The 16,663-nt window shown below is 48.2% G+C and overlaps 1 pseudogene; it reads right to left on the bottom strand.

The window, feature by feature from the left end:
* Window positions 1–14,428: 14,428 nt before the first annotated feature.
* On the bottom strand, window positions 14,429–14,557 carry LOC123445833 (annotated as a pseudogene).
* Window positions 14,558–16,663: the final 2,106 nt, after the last annotated feature.

The following is a 16,663-nucleotide window of genomic DNA, read 5'->3' as shown; positions in this document are numbered from 1 at the left end:
ATTGAAATGCATCCCCTAAGTGGAAGGACTGGAGCTGTTGGCCGAGACACATGGGGTGATATGTGGCTCCCACATAGGGTGAAGAGCCCTTGTCAGCAAGGCGTTCCGACAAGGCTTCTTCTGGCCCACAGTCCTCCAGGATGCAACTACACTAGTAACCAAGTGTGAAGCGTGCCAGTTCCATTCAAGAAAGCTTCATCAGCGAACCCAAGCTCTCTAGACGATCCCCCTCTCTTGGCCATTCTCGGTCTGGGGGCCCGATTTCCTCGGCCCTTTCCCCCATGCTGCTGGGGGCTTTGAGTACTTGTACATCGCAATTGACAAGTTCACAAAGTGGCCAGAGGTGGAACTAGTGAGAAAGGTGACAACACAGTCAACCATCAAGTTCTTCAAGGTAATTGTCTGCCATTTCGGTGTCCCAAACAGGGTCATCACAGACAATGGCACCTAGTTCACGAGTCGCGCCTTCATGTTGTACGCTCAAGACCTCGGTAGAAAAATATGCTTCGCTTCTGTTGCCCATCCGAGGAGCAATGGTCAAGCTGAAAGGGCAAACGCCGAAGTACTGCGGGGGATCAAGACGAGAACTTTTGACAAGCTGCGGAGGCATGGAAAGCACTGGATTGATGAACTGCCGGCGGTTCTTTGGTCGATTAGAACGATGCCAAATCAAGCCACCGGCCAAAGACCATTCTCCCTGGTCTACAGGGTGGAGGCAGTTCTTCCCACAGAAGTCACTTATGGGTCACCTTGGGTGCTCGCTTATGATGAGCTTGAGCAAGAGCAATTGCGTCGAGATGATGCAGTGCTCCTCGAGGAGAACCGGATTCACGCGGCTGTGCGTGCCACTCGTTGTCAGCAAGCCTTGGGTCGCTATCATAGCCGCAAGGTACGAGCCAGAAGTCTTGAGGAAGGCGACCTTGTTCTTCGGCACGTTCAGCCGGCCAGGAATTCAAACAAGTTGACGCCGAAGTGGGAAGGCCCATATCAGGTAGTACGAGTCACCAGGCCCGGCGTTGTTCGCCTGGAGACCGAAGATGGCACACCGGTGAGCAATTCCTAGAACATTGAACATCTTCGAAAGTTCTACCCGTAGGGAGAGGTCGTCGGGTCTACCGGCAACCACCTTTTGTACAAGACTTACCGAAGTTGCATGTAATCCTTTGTACAAAGCTAGGTGAAGACCCCGTGCATAGTTAAATAAAGCTTAGCATTCCGCATCATCTATTAGATTTCCATGTTAGATCATATACATGCATAATCTAGGATTTTGTAAAATGCCTAAACTAATGGACTGCCAAGGTCCAAACATCTATCTTCTCTTTTTTCTTTCTCAAAAGACAGATACAACCAGGCGCACAAGTTTGCCGGGGGGGTGAAGATAGTGGGGACGCCCACGTCAACAGTAAGAACAAGGATGATCCACTCAAGACAGAATGAAGTACCGCAGCCTAGAGATAAGTTGCAAAGACTTTGAGTAAGTTATTGAGTAGATACTTCACCCCTTCACATGTATTCAGTTCTTTTGTATGGAAAACCTGTACACGGGGAAACTCACCCGCAAGCCTCTTAAGCATTGTCTTAAAGCGCGCTCGATAACTTAAGAGGCCTATCCCGTATGCCCCTTCTGTTCAAGAAAGAGCGTGCTCGACAACCTATGGAGAGGCCTAGAGGAAAGCAAGGTGTCTTGCCGACGGTGACGACTCCGGCGAAAGCCACCCCTCGAGACACTCACGGCAAGGCCGGCTGGGCCGACAAATCCTTAGCAAAACATAAGGGTGAGCCATACAAAAAGAGCGACCGAAAGAGGGGGCGATACTTATCAAGAACATCAAATATATTACAACACTAACTCTTATAATCAAGATACAATTGCTCTTAGCTGGAAGTTGCAGCAGCAGGAAGGCACAGGGAATTAATCCCGGCGTGGCCTTGCACCCCCTTGATCTGGTCCACCTTATGAACGATGGGCATGACCAGCTTCTCGAGCTCCTTGAGGTCCGCCTCCTTCAACAAACGCCCCAGGGTGAGATCAATGTCGGGATTCCCGTGCACCAATTTCGTGAGGACCTTGAGAAGGGCGCCACGGCACAACCTCTAAGACTCGTTTGCCAAGCGCGCCGCCTCGCCGGCTTGGATCTGCTTCAAGGTGTCGATCACGCTCTCGAAGAACAAAGTCAGTTTGGCACTTGGGGACACCTCCGGGCCCGAATAATAACCGAAGCTTTGAAGATTCATAGAAGACACTTGCACGTCGATCCCCTCCATGGCGTTAACAAGGCGTTCGGTCGACAACTCCACGCCACGTGTATAATCCTCGCGGGTGGTGGAGGTGGTCTCGAGCTGATTTGTCGCATCAAGGAGCTTCTGGGTCAAGACCCCTTTGCAGGCCTTGCTTTCTTCAAGGGCCTGCTCCAGGGGAGCCAGTTTACCCTGCAAGGTGGCAAGAGAGGCATTGGCGTAACGAAGTTGGGCACTCTTTTCGGAAACGGTAGCTTGGCTCTCCGTCAAGTTGGAGAGAGCTTTCTCTCTTTCAACTGAGAGGGTGGAGATCTCCTTGACAAGGCCTTCGAGGTCCTCTTCTAGCTTCTTCAACTTGCTGGCGAGCTCGTCCCTGGCAGCCTCGGCGCCGGCAGCCTTGTGGGCGACCTCGTGCAGCTTGTCGGTGTGCTCTAAGTCTTGGGTGGCGAGAGCGTCCTTGTGCTGATCCATCAGCTCTTGGGTACGCTGCGCCACGAGCCTCTTGACTTCCTCGTCCTTGGCGTGGAGCTTGTCGCTGAGCGCCTTCTCATGATCGGCGAGTTCCTCTTTGTGGGAGTCGAGGCTGATCCGAAGCGTGTTGAGGCGGGTGTCCTTGTTATAAATGCGGCGTCGGGCCTTTTCTTCCTCCTTCCGGACGTCAGACGACTTTAGAAGGAGCGTGTCCCGCTCGTCCCTCAGCTTTTCGCGCTTGACCTTCGCCTCCTGGTGAGCCTCGGTGAAATGGATACGCGTAAGCGCTTCTCGAAGGCCTCCTCCGCTGCCTCGACAATCGCCGCCCGGGAGTCTTATTTCTCCTTCCGGGCCCGGTAGAAGGCCTGGAGCTGGATGACGTTGTCCCTCATGGACTGGAAGAGCTGCTCTTTGCCAAGCTTCCCGCCGCTGGTCTCCGAACCACCCACGATCTCAAGCCCAGCACCGGCGGAGATTTCAGCGTCAAATCTCTCCCCCTTCGTGACTATCCTTGTGCGACCCACCCCTGGCGGGTTGATGAACCGACCCTCGCCGGCACAAATATACTCGCTGGCTGGCGGGAGCCCAGACATGGAAGGTTGATTGCCACCGACATCCTCGCCGGCAAAAGGGGGCTCCTCATCCAGTACTGCCTCCTCGGCCCCGGCAACAGAAGAGTCATCGGCACGTGCTCCAGGTCCTTCGATGGACACCTCCAAAGGTTCCTGAGTGGCCCGTTCTCGCGCCTCCTCGGCGGCCTCACTCGTGGCAACTTTGTCGGCCTCAATAGTCGCATCCCGGGCTGTCTCCTCGATGACGGAGTCGACGTTCATCTCCTCCACATGGGGGAGATCTGAGGTACAAGATAAGGAAGAAAATGATCAGATGAAGATGAATATTCAATAAAACAAAGTGAAAGCTCGCGGATGTCCTTTGCCGGGACAATCACCCTCGTCAAGCTCGTGAGGGGTAGTTGTCTCCTCTCCGGCAACAACGGCTACCGGGGGCTCGTCTTCAGGCGTCGCGGGCCTCGGCGGCGCACGCTGGGGTCTTTGCCCGGGGCTAGGCATCGGGGTGTCCAAAGATACCAGCGGCACCTCTGAGGCACTTGCCGAGGGACCGTCGCTTGCCGACACCTTGGCCCTTTTCGCCATCCTCTGGTCCAGCGTCTCCATGTCCCTGCGAAGAAGAGCCAACACCCGATGAGCAATAATATAAAGCAAGGTGTTTGAAGGAGGTGAAGGGTCAGATGCGTACTCTCCCTCCTCCCCTGAACTAAAGGCCGAAAAATCGAAGTCCACATCCCCTTCGGCGTCCGCCGGAGGGGATGCGGCCCTGGGATGCTTGACATGCCCGACATACGGAGCTTGCCGGACGGGGAGATTGGAGCCGGTGTGTCGAAGCACTCGCTTAGACTTCTGGCGAATTAGAGGCTCTTCCTCTTGATCCTCCTCCTCGTCCTCTTCATCGGGCGCCTTTCCTCCAAAGGGCCCTTGACAGCTGAGGTGTTTGGATCCCCGGCAAGCTCTCCCTCCAGCAGCGCCCCATCCTCGGGCACTCCCTCGTCGTAAAAGCCGATCCTTCCGGCCGCTTCAGCAAGGCCTCGTTCCTCGGCCTGGCTGGCGATGCATGTCACTTCCTCGTCGATGGTGTCGCGGACGAGGCCGGTTTCTTCCCTGATGGACTTCTCCGACAATATGTCGAAGAAACATAAGACATCCTCCTCCTTGGGCACAATCCAAGTTGCAACCACACCATGAGCATTGCACTCCGGCATCATTGAGGTGAGTGCGCTTAAGGACGAATTGTTGCACAAGGGTAGGACGCCATGCGGTAGCCGGCCCCTCGAGTCAGATTTGAAGAACTTCTGGAAAACAAATGCATGTTCCATCATTGTCAGATTGTTGTTCAAGCCAGTCCGTAGCCGCATAATATCCGCGGCATTCAGGAAGGCCGCGGCTGGCCTTCCTCCCCTGTTCTGGAGGGGGGCGATGCGCCTACGGACGAAGTCAGCACCCACCATCTCCATCATCAACCCTGCAACCCTGAGACGTAGGATCCTGCTGACGGCAACGGTCAGCTTCTCATCATCCAGGGCGAAATCACTCCAATGCTTTGTCGCGGGAATCAATCTTGGCGGTCCTGGGCTTGCAGAAGGGCAGATAACCCTCCTCACGGATCCAACACCATTTCCCCCGCCATTCTTCCAACTTCTCGCGAAGGGCCCCATCCAGGTATAACTCCTTGCATTCGGGCCTTGGCATCCAGATAATGGAGCCCAAAAGGGCGTCCCCTCCCTAGATACGAGGAGTGAAGTAATGGCAGAAGAGGGCATTATTGGGAGTGATCCCGACGAAGTTCTCGCAGAGATGCACGAAGATGGACATGCATGTCACCGCATTCGGTGTGAAGTCCAGAAGATGGAAGCCATAGGCGTGCATGATGTCGACGAAGAATTCAGAGAAGGGCGGGCAGAGCCTGCAATAGAAATAGTCGGCAAGGAAATGATACTTGTCTCGCGCACCACCGGCCTCTCCCGGGGTCACACAGGTGGTCGGATGCGTCGTCGTCCGGGCCGCCCACATGAACTGGTAGCGCCTCTTCAGGGTAAGCGCATCAGGCCCCGGGGAGAAGTAGGCGAACTCCTTCCGCAACTTCACCAACTCCTTCTCCGCCGTAAGAGCCTTCCCCTTCTTTCTTTGGTTCCCTTCAGCGCCATAACGACGACGGAAGCTGCGGCTGCCCGGAGCGCAACTTTGGAGGTGGGGGAAGGGAGTGGAAACTCTAGCTCAAGGGAGGCGACGGCGGCGGCTTCGAGATTGAAGGGAGCTGGGGGCAACGGGCTCGTGCGCCTGCGTTTCCCCCTCTTATGGGGGCGCATGTCGACCCTTGCGTACCAAACCAACGACTCTGCGCACGCGTGGCCATCTCTTCCACTGTGCGCACGCCTCCCCACTTCGTGCGTTCAATGCGCTGCGTGGGAAAAGACCACTACCAACGGCTCCAAGCTGCAAGATACCCTGTCACAGAAGCATGTGCACCGCTTTGGGCTTGGCCCAACGACGCCTCGCACACGTGTGTGACCCAGGCCCGGGGGCTCCTGTTGGTGCACTGAAGATTGGGGTCTCCTGTGCCCCAGACTTGTGCACTGGCGCCGACAATTCCCTTGGCGGGAGTGCACGAAGAGGGCTGACGGGGAGATAAACCCAAGCTCACCAAGGCCACACCCCTCCAAGGGTGTGAAGAACGATCCCAAGCTACAAGGCCCCAGCAAGCCCTCCTTGCCAAGAAAACACGCAGGGCGCCGACGAGCCTTCCTTGCCGGGAAGATAAACAAGGCCCTGGCAAGCCCTCCTTGCCGGGAAGACGTCCAAGACCCCGACAAGCTCTCCTTGTCGGGAAGATAGATTAGTCCACCGACAAGGACATCAGGCCGGCAAGCCCCCTTCGCCCGCCAGGTGTCCCTCCTGCCATAGTGCCACCGACTACCAGCGCTCCAGCGCATCCCTCATGCACCAGCACAAAGCCCAGGTGTCAAAATACCTGGATACGTGTCGATACCACCTTGATGCAGGTCGGTGGGTCCTGACAAGGCATTTATTGACTGACACTACGGTAGATATATAGCGGTGAACCCTGTTCACCATGCGACTTGTGAACCCATTACAGAGCACTATTAGTGACCCCTTTGCCTATAAAAGGAGGCCCAAAGCTCAGTTCTAGGGGTTGGACCTTTTGGGGTTTAGACTCTTTGATCACTGGCCGAAAGGCAATCACTGTAGCAAGTAATCCTAATGTAAGCACCCAATACAACAAACAAAGCATGAGTAGGGTTTTACGCGCTAAGCGGCCCGGACCTGGGTAAAAACCTTGCCGGTGCTGATCGCTAGCTTTGCTCTTGGTGCCACCCATCTCCCCGCCAAACTATCAAGGGATCCGTCGAGGTTCCCATAGGTGTCTTTTCCCAACAACTAGGATTTTTGATGAGATGGTGCTAGAGACTATTTTGATGAAGATTGGTCCCCCCATGAATTAGGAAGCATTGGTGATCACGATGGCTTCGATTTCCCTATCCGAGAGGGAAGTTTCCCAGATAGAATCTCTTTGTCGGAGAGCAAAAGGGCCTCTGCCCTGGTTTCCGCCTCGAGAAGGCGGTGCTTCGTACCAAAAGTATCCTCACAATATTTTCTAGGGTAAAACACACTATATAGGAGAAGAGGGGAGGTCGAGAGACCTGATGGGTCCCCATAAGCCATCAGGACGCGCCTAAGGGCAATGGGCGCGCCCTGTTGGCTTATGCCCAGCACGTGGCCCCCCTCTGGTATATTTTTGGCCTAATAGTTTTCAAATATTCCATAAAAATTCTAAATGACATTTCAGGCCATTTGGACTCCAGTAATTTTTCAGCCTCTTTCTTGGGTTTGAGGTCGAGAATTTCAGTTTCCAGCAATTTCCCTCCTTGTAATGTACCTTGCATATTCAGAGAGGAAAAACATAATAATTGTATCATAATGAGGAATAATGGACAAGAATATCATAAATATTAGTTAGAATTCATGATGCAAAATGGACGTATCACACCTTGCAGGCGACACCTGCGGGGATGTATCCTGCTGCCCAAAGCTCGTGGATGGTGGTTAGGTCTACCTTTGAGGGGGCCCACTGCCCCTTTGAATCTGCATATGCCATTGTGGTTGAAAAGATCAAACGGAGAAGTCTGTGGTCGCAGGAAGCAGGGGATGTTTCGATGCAAGAGCCGTAAGGGGGCATGGGGAGAAGGGATTAACCACCCCAGGCCTATATAGGATGGTGAAAAGATGAACGGTCCCCTTAACCGCGTCAATGAAATCGCCATCTTTCAGCTGAATCGCACAGTTGTGGACACGTGGGGTGTGATACTTGATTGGTGATATCCCCTATAACACGGGGCATGATCAATATTTTTATACGATATGCTAAGAGTAGCCTCGAACCGTGGTTTGATTAAGTTATGACTGATAGGCATGATGTCATTAATATGACAATTCCGAAAAATTTGTTAGTACCTAGTTTCAGGATTGGTCAATGGTTTGGTCCTCATGGCCCAGATAAACACTTCACGCAAAATAAGGTGTAACTCAGATTATTGGAGAGTATTTGAACTCGCCTACCGAGCCGAGGTCTGAAGAAGATTGTCCGATGAAGATCCTTATGCTTGGCATCAAAGACTAGTTCGGGGCTACTTAGGGAGTCCTAGACTAAGGGGTCCCATCCGAAGTGGTTTAGTCCATGGGACGTACTATGGGGCTATCAAGGGGAAGGACTTCAAAGGCCATGTGACGAAGCGTGAACACTCCAAATTCTACCAAGGACTTGGCGTGCACTCCACAGAAATGATGATTCATTTGGCATGTAATCCATAGGTGGTAACCGACATTCATGTAACCTTAGATAACCCTGGAGCCTATATAAACTATGGGGTTTAGCCCGTAGAGCACGGATATACACAACCTCATAACTCCTAGGGTTTAGCCCACAAACTCACGATTAGGAGGTAGATAAAGTATGTAATCGCTACAATACCAATACAACAAGAGGAGGACGTAGGGTTTTACCTCCATCGAGTGGGCCCGAAGCTGCGTAAAAGCCTTGTGTTCTTTTCCCCCTATTACCCTCGATACGATCTCACACCTCGACCCCCCTATTGATTTACCGGTAATGAGATACCTTATTAGGTCCCAGTTGCATGTTAATATAGATGGGAAGACCCCCCCCCCCCTCCCATCATGGAATTACAAAGGAGACCGGTCTTTGGTGTACTACACCATACTAACAGGTTCAGAAAAACAAATGTACAAGAAACGCATGGTTCATGTACAAGAAGTCTAACACCCCCCTTAATCTAAACTTTGGAAAGATTTAGATTACGCCTAAACTCATAAAGTCGCGGAAGAGGTAACGCCTTGGTAAAACCATGTGCAATTTAATGTTTGCTAGAGATAAAACGAATATCTAGCAATTTGTTGGCAACCCTCTCACAGACAAAATCAAAGTCAATCACGATGTGTTTGGTGCGGACATGAAATATTGGATTTGCAAAAAAATATGTAGCACCAAGGTTATCGCACCACAGACAAGGTCTTTCTTTAATGAGAACACCAAGTTCTTTCAGTAATGCCTCAACCTAGATTAGCTCAGTGGTGGCATTAGCTAGAGCTTTATATTCTGCTTCAGTTCTTGATTGAGATATTATTGCTTGCTTGTGAGCACTCCAAGAAATGAGGTTAGGACCAAAAAAGATAGGAAAACCACCTATAGAGTGTCGGTAATCGAGGCATCCTGCCCAATCCGCATCAGAGAAGGCACTAAGAAGGGTACAAGAGGCCTTTAGAGATGTGAGGCCAACTGACAAGGTACCCTTAACATATCCCAAAATATTTTGGTTGTTGCCCAATGAGTTGTTGTAGGTGCATGAAGAAGTTGACAAACTTTATTGAATGAAAAAGATAGATGAAGCCGTGTGAGGGTTAAATATTGCAAAGCACCAATAATACTCCTGTGGTGTGTAGTATCATCAGGACCAAGAGGTATAATTATTCATGCCCACTCTTTTAAGCAAGTCAGCAACATATTTTGCTTGTGTTAAGACCAATGTACCATGAAATTTGTTAACTTCCATGCCCAAAAATAATTGAAGATCACCTAAATCTTTGAGAAAAAAATCTTCGTTTAAATCTTTTAATAGAGTAGAGATTGGATGATCTAAGGAGCTGGTCACGATAATACCATCCACATAGATCAACATAAGAATAGTGATGCCTGGCTTGTTGTAGACAAACAAGGTTATATATACTTTGGATGATTTAAAGAGCCAAGAGTATGAAGTTTATAGCCAAGCCGAGAGTACCATGAATGAGGAGCTTGTTTTAAACCATAGAGAGCTTCGTCAAGTCTGCAAACATGATGTGAAGCTCGAAGATCTTCAAAACCAGGAGGTTGTTTCATATATACTACCTCTTCTAGAATGCCATGTAGAAACGCATTCTTAATGTCTAGTTGTCGCGAGCTCCAATCTCGACATAATGAAATAGCAAACACAAGACGTATAATAGTCGCTTTGACAACAGGACTAAATGTTTCCTCATAGTCAATACCATAATGCCGTTTGGAACCTTTTGCAACAAGGCGAGATTTATACCTATCAATCGTACCATCTGACTTTTTCTTGAGGCGGTAGACCCATTTGAAATCAATCAAGTTGTTGTTAGAACTAGGGGGTACAAGGTGCCAAGTATTGTTATCCATGAGTGCTGGATATTCTTCTTCCATAGCATGGCGCCAAATTTTATCATGAAGAAGCTCACAAAGATTTTGTGGTTCTCTGGTAACAGTAAGCATTTTTTGCCAAATAGTATCATCGGTAAAAATTCTTAGTTGGCGTTTACCTTTTTGTAGACGGGTGCGAGCAGAAATAGGAAGATCTTGTGCAGCAACAGGAGGTGATGCAGGGCTTGGTGGTGCAGAAGATTCTGATGGGCTGCTGTTGTCGGCCACCAAGATAGATCTTCTTGGAGCTAGGGATCCGGGTGTATCAGTGTGCCCACCACCTTGTAGAAATAGCTAGAAGAGTCGTACCGGTTAGGGCGACGGTTTCGTGTTTATATAGTCAAGCGCAACCCTGAGATATGCATACAAGTAGTTTGAATACAAGAGATAGAGATAGATGATATTCGGTTTAAACTAGAGATAAGTCCTAACCGAATATCTATCCTAACTTGATACACAAGTATTCTATCTACACATGATATCTCAATCGGTTTAACATCCTCCCTTAATCACAACTTGGTCAAGTTGAGATTACGTTTAAACTCCTCAAAGCTGCGAGTGGGCAAAGCTTTATTAAAACCATCCGCAACCTCATCTCTGGAGTGAATGAATCGAATATCCAATTGTTTGTTTGTAACTCTTTCCTTGACAAATTGAAAATCAATCTCTATATGCTTTGTTCTGGCATGAAAGACTGGATTAGCTGCTAGATAAGTGGCTCCAAGATTGACACACCACAAACATGGGGCTTGAGTAAGTTTAACACCAAGCTCTCGAAGTAAAGATTGAACCCAAATAATTTCAACTGTAGCATTTGCCAAGGCCTTGTACTCTGCCTCTGTGCTAGATCTAGACATTGTTGCTTGTTTCTTTGCACACCAAGAATTAAGGTTAGGTCCAAAGAATACAGCAAAACCACCAGTTGAACGTGTGTCATCCACACAGCCTGCCTAGTCTGAGTCAGAAAATGCACTCACTAGAGTAGATGAAGATTTGCTGAATGTAAGACCAGTGCTCAAGGTATTTTGCACATATCTAACTATACGCTTGGCAGCAGTCCAATGAATATCACTAGGAGCATGAAGAAACTGACAAACTTTGTTAACAGCAAAGGAAATGTCTGGCCTTGTAAGGGTCAAATACTGAAGTGCACCTACCAGACTTCTGTAGTTAGTGCTATCCTCTTGATTCAAGAGAATTCCTTCAGTGAGAGCTAGTTTTTCAGAGCTAGACAAGGGTGTTGGTGATGGTTTGCACCCCTGTAATCCAACTCTTCTTACTAGATCAACATCATACTTTTCTTGAGATAGATGAAGACCATCTCCATCTTTCTTTACCTCAATTCCCAAGAAATAGTGCAAGCCTCCTAGATCTTTCAAAGGAAACTCAGCTTTTAAATCTTTCAGAAGGCCTGCAATTGCCTCATTGGAAGAGCTAGTAACAATGATGTCATCAACATAGATAAGCACAAATATAGATGTTTTTGACCGCTTATAAATAAACAGTGATGTATCAGACTTAGATGGGGCAAATCCAAGAGCTTGTAATTTGTGACTGAGGCGTGAGTACCAAGCTCGAGGGGCTTGTTTCAAACCATAGATAGCTTTATCAAGTTTGCACACATGATAAGGTGAAGTTTTGTCTTCAAAACCAGGAGGTTGTCTCATATACACATCCTCTTCCAGAACACCATGAAGAAACGCATTCTGCACATCTAGTTGTTTAAGACACCATCCCTTGGAAACAGCAACGGATAAAGCAAGACGAATGGTTGCAGCTTTTACAACAGGGCTAAAGGTATCTTCATAGTCTATACATATCTCTGTTTGAAACCCTTTGCAACAAGCCTAGCTTTGTAACGATCTATAGTTCCATCAGACTTTCTTTTGATCCCGAAAACCCACTTGCAATCAATTAAATTGTTACCTTGCTGTGGGGGAACGAGATGCCATGTTTTATTTCTCTGAAGAGCCATGTGCTCTTCCTCCATTGCTTGTTTCCATCTAGTTCATCAAATGCCTCTTGAAGGGTACAAGGTTCACCTGTGGAACATGCCAAACAAAACTTTGTGGTATGCTTATAGTTGACAGCCTTAATTACCCCTTTTTGGAGACACGTCCGTGGCGACGAGGACAAATCAGCGCCATTAACCGCTGATGGTGGTGCCAGCACAGAAGATCCTGGAGCTGATCCCGGTGGTGATCCTCTCTGGACAGAATCCTCCTCAAGGCGCGCGCCGGCATCAGGAGCAGTTTCTGCTGGGGAAGACGTGCAGCGCCTCGTGTAGATGCGGCTTGGGGCGGTTGGCCAGCGCGCGAGGAGAGGCTGCATGGGCTGCATGGGCGCAGACGATCCACCCGCTCCTAACTCAGGTGTGACAGGAGGCTGCACGGGACCCCACGTGTCGCCGACAGAGGGCGGGCGATGCCATCGAGGCCGCAGGGGGCAGGGGAGCCAACACCTAAGATTGCGACACCCTGCAGTGGCACGGATCCCGTAGAAGGTGCGCTGTCAGACTACTGCGGTTCCAATCCCGAGGAGGATTTTCTCCCTGGCGGGAGGCACATGCGATATGGCGCTGGATGTGCATCCGTTTGCACTGGTGCAGCCATATTTTCATCAGGATTTTTTTCTGCATCATCACAATTCTCAGATAAGCTTGTAAGAGGGTTAGTCAACATTTAATCAGCACAATTATTTTCCCCTGGTAGAAGAAGGATTTCTTGACGAAGTAGTGCACCGGCATTTGGGTTGAGATCACAGAAAGGAAATTTTGTTTCATCAAACACTACATCTCGAGAAATATAGACCCTACGAGTGGAAACATCAAGACATTTGACACCTTTGTGTTGGGCACTGTACCCAATGAAGACACGCTATTTGGAGGGAAACATGAGTTTGCGGTTGTTGTATGGTCTAAGGTTTGGCCAACACGCGCAGCCAAAGACACGAAGTGAATTGTATGCTGGTTTGATATGAAGGAGTTTTTCAGTGGGAGTTTCATATTTGATAACTCTACTAGGCATAATGTTGATGAGATGCACGATAGTAAGAAAAGCTTCATCCCAATATTTCAGGGGCATGGATGCACATGCAAGCAGGGCAAGCCCAACCTCAATAATGTGTCTATGCTTGCGTTCAGCAGACCCATTTTGTTGGTGAGCATGTGGGCAAGAGACATGGTGAGATATTCCTAGTTGTTGGAAGAAGGAATTTAATTTTCCATATTCCCCTCCCCAATCTGATTGGACATTAATAATCTTACTATCAAATTTGCGTTCAACGAGTGCTTGAAAGTTTTGAAAGACTTGAAATACATCGGATCATTTCTTAAGAAGATAGATACATGAATATTTGCTATAGTCATCAATAAAGCTTACATAATAGGTGTATCTGCCAACAGAGGAGGGTGCAGGACCCCAAACATCAGAAAAGATAAGCTGTAATGGCTTAGTTGACACACTTGTAGAAATAGGATAGGGTAATTGATGGCTCTTGGCCTTTTGACACGAATCACAAATTGTTTCAGAACTATGCTCTTCAACAAATGAGAGCTTATCTTTCCTAAGAACACGTTGAACTAAAGAGAAAGATGCATGCCCTAAACGATCATGCCACCTTGCTGAAGACAATTTGGTGACACCACACACATGCTTATTGAACCTTCTAAACTCAGGAATCAACGGGTAGAGCCCTCGAACTCATTTACCTCGATATAGGATTTTCTTCGTGACCTGATACTTGATCAAAAAGAAAAATGGGTGAAACTCAAGAAAGACATGATTGTCAAGTGCAATGCGATGAGCAGAGAGAAGGTTCATTGAGGCTCTAGGGACATGCAAGATTTTTCTGAGATGAATTTTTCGATGGTGGGTTTTAGTAATTGAGTGACCAATGTGACAAATCCTCATACCTTCTCCGTTTGCGGCATGAATTTGGTCTTGCCACGGTACTTATCCCGCATGGTTACTTTCTCCAGCTCACCAGTGATGTGGTTAGTTGCACCACTATCCACATACCAATTTGTATCGACCCCATACGAGGCCTCAGCTCCGCCGGCGACCTTGTCGTCCTGAGATGAATCACCATCATCTTTGAAGCGGTACCAACAGTCCTTGGCCGAGTGCCCCGGTTTGCCACAGATCTAGTACCGGATGGCATCTGGTCGGGACTTGTTGTTGGAGTTACGGCGGCCCCTTGTGTTGGTGTAGGAGGGCTTCCCGTTGCTGTTGTTGGTGCTGCAGGAGTTTGCGCCATCACGATTGTTGTCGTTGGTGCTTTTCCCTTTGTGTGGTGATCCGCGGTAGCGAGAATTCTCACCGCCTCGACCACGTGAAGCAGAATTGGTAGAGGATTTGAATCCACTGCCAGAGCCTGTGACCTGGTAGAGCGCGACACGCTGGTCGAAGTTGCTCATCTGGGCATAGAGCTCTTCGAAGGAGACCGGTGTTGTGCGTGCGTCAAGGGCAGAGACAAGCGGCTGGTACTCCATGTCGAGTCCAGTGAGGATGTACGAGATCAACTCATCATCAGGAAGAGGTTTCCCCGCCGCGGCAAGTTCGTCGGCGAGTGAACGCATGTGCGCGAAGTAGGCGGCCACCGTGTGCGTCCCTTTTTGTGCATTAGCCAGAGAGATGCGGATGTTGTTTACCTTGGACAGCGACTGGGAGGAGAACATGTTTGTCAGTGCTGTCCAAAGTTCATGCGCATGGGAGATTGATGTGACCTGCACCAGCACCTCTTTAGACAGATTGTTCAGTAGGTAACGTAGTACCTGTTGATCCTCTCGAACCCAGATGGAGTGGAGAGGTTGGACGATGAAGGTATCCTTACCTTCCTTGTCCTTGGTGACGACCTCCTTGGCTGGCTCAGGTGTGGCTCCATCCACATATCCGAAGCCAGCGCCTCTGAGCTGCGACACGATCTGAGCTCGCCATAAGATGTAGTTTGCTCGGGTAAGCCGCTCGGTAACTTGGCCAGAGATGCCTGAGTTTGCGGCGGCGGAGGTGGCCATGGTAGCTATGAATAAACTCTAGATGTGATGGAAGAGATTGACTCTGATTACCATGTAGAAATAGCTTGAAGCGTCGTACCGGTTAGGGCGACGGTTTCGTTTTTATATAGTCAGGCGCAACCCTGAGATATGCATACAAGTAGCTAGTTTGAATACAAGAGATAGAGATAGAGGATATTTGGTTTAAACTAGAGATAAGTCTTAACCGAATATCTATCCTAACTTGATACACAAGTATTCTATGTACACATGATATCTCAATCGGTTTAACACACCTGACTCTTGGTCAATTTCTGAATTTGTTGTATTTTGTGATTTCCTCTGTATTTGTATCAGCGGATGCCTCGGATATTATTACTTGTACACGATGAGTAACAATAGGAACAAAAAACATGTGGTCATTATTAGTGTGCACCCCCTCATTATTTGATGGCAGAGATAGAATGTTATGAAGTAATAAAAGGATTTCTTCATGAAGACAAGAACCAACATTAGGATGAAGAAGAGCAAAAGGGAAAACATTTCCACCAAACACAACATCACGTGAGATGTAGAGATGACTGCTTGATATATCAAGACATTTCACCCCTTTATGTCGAGGACTATAGCCTAAAAAAACACATCGCTTGGAACGAAACGAGGGCTTTCATTTGTTATAAGGTCGAAGGTTTGGCCAGCATGCACACCCAAAGACACGAAGAGATTCATAGTTGGGTTTGACATGGAATAGTATTTATGTCGGACTCATGTGACTTAGTACCTTGGTAGGGAGCAAATTAATGAGATATGTGGCGGTGACAAAAGATTCATCCCAAAATTTAAGAGGCATGGATGGATAAGAAAGTAGGGCAATGTCAACCCCAACAATGTGTCGATGTTTACATTCAGCTGAACCATTTTGTTGATGGGCGTGTGGACAATACACATGATGTGTACTACCCACATTTTGGAAGAAGGCATTGGGTTTTTCATATCACCGCCCAATCAGCTTGCATGATAATTATTTTGCGATCAATTTTCCGTTCAAAAAGTTTTTGGCAATTAAGAAAGAACTGATAAACATCAGAATGCTGCTTAAGAAAATATATCCAAGTAAATTTGCTAAAATCATCAATAAAGCTCACATAATATAAGTGTTTCCCAACAAAAGCTGGAGGAGGACCCCATACATCAGAGAATATTTGTTCCAATGGAATAGTAGACACACTAGTAGAGATGGGATAGGGAAACTGATGGATCTTAGCTTGCTGGCATATATCACATACACAAGGATTTATTTAGGGATCATAAGGGAGGTTATTCTTCCGAAGCAGTTCTTGGACAATAAAAGAGGATGGATGCTCTAGACCATTATGCCTTATGGATGAAGTAGGTTTGATGGTGATGAAGGCACACTTGGGAAACCTTATGAAGAAGGGCATAATTGGGTAGAGACCACCATGGCAAGGACCTTTAAACAATGTGTCCTTCATGACCTCATCCTTAATAAAAAAGAATAAAGGATGAATTTCAAGAAATATATTGTTGTCTAAGGCAAGTTGATGAGCGGATAAAAGATTTTTTGGATGCACTAGGAATATGCAAAATATTATTAAGAGAAAGATAATTATGAGGGGTGTGAAACTACAATGG

This window comes from Hordeum vulgare, chromosome 3H (genome assembly GCF_904849725.1).
Source record: "Hordeum vulgare subsp. vulgare chromosome 3H, MorexV3_pseudomolecules_assembly, whole genome shotgun sequence".
Classification (NCBI taxonomy): Eukaryota; Viridiplantae; Streptophyta; class Magnoliopsida; order Poales; family Poaceae; genus Hordeum; species Hordeum vulgare.
The sequence above is the reverse complement of the archived record's forward strand: the minus strand, read 5'-3'. Positions and strand labels throughout refer to the sequence as shown.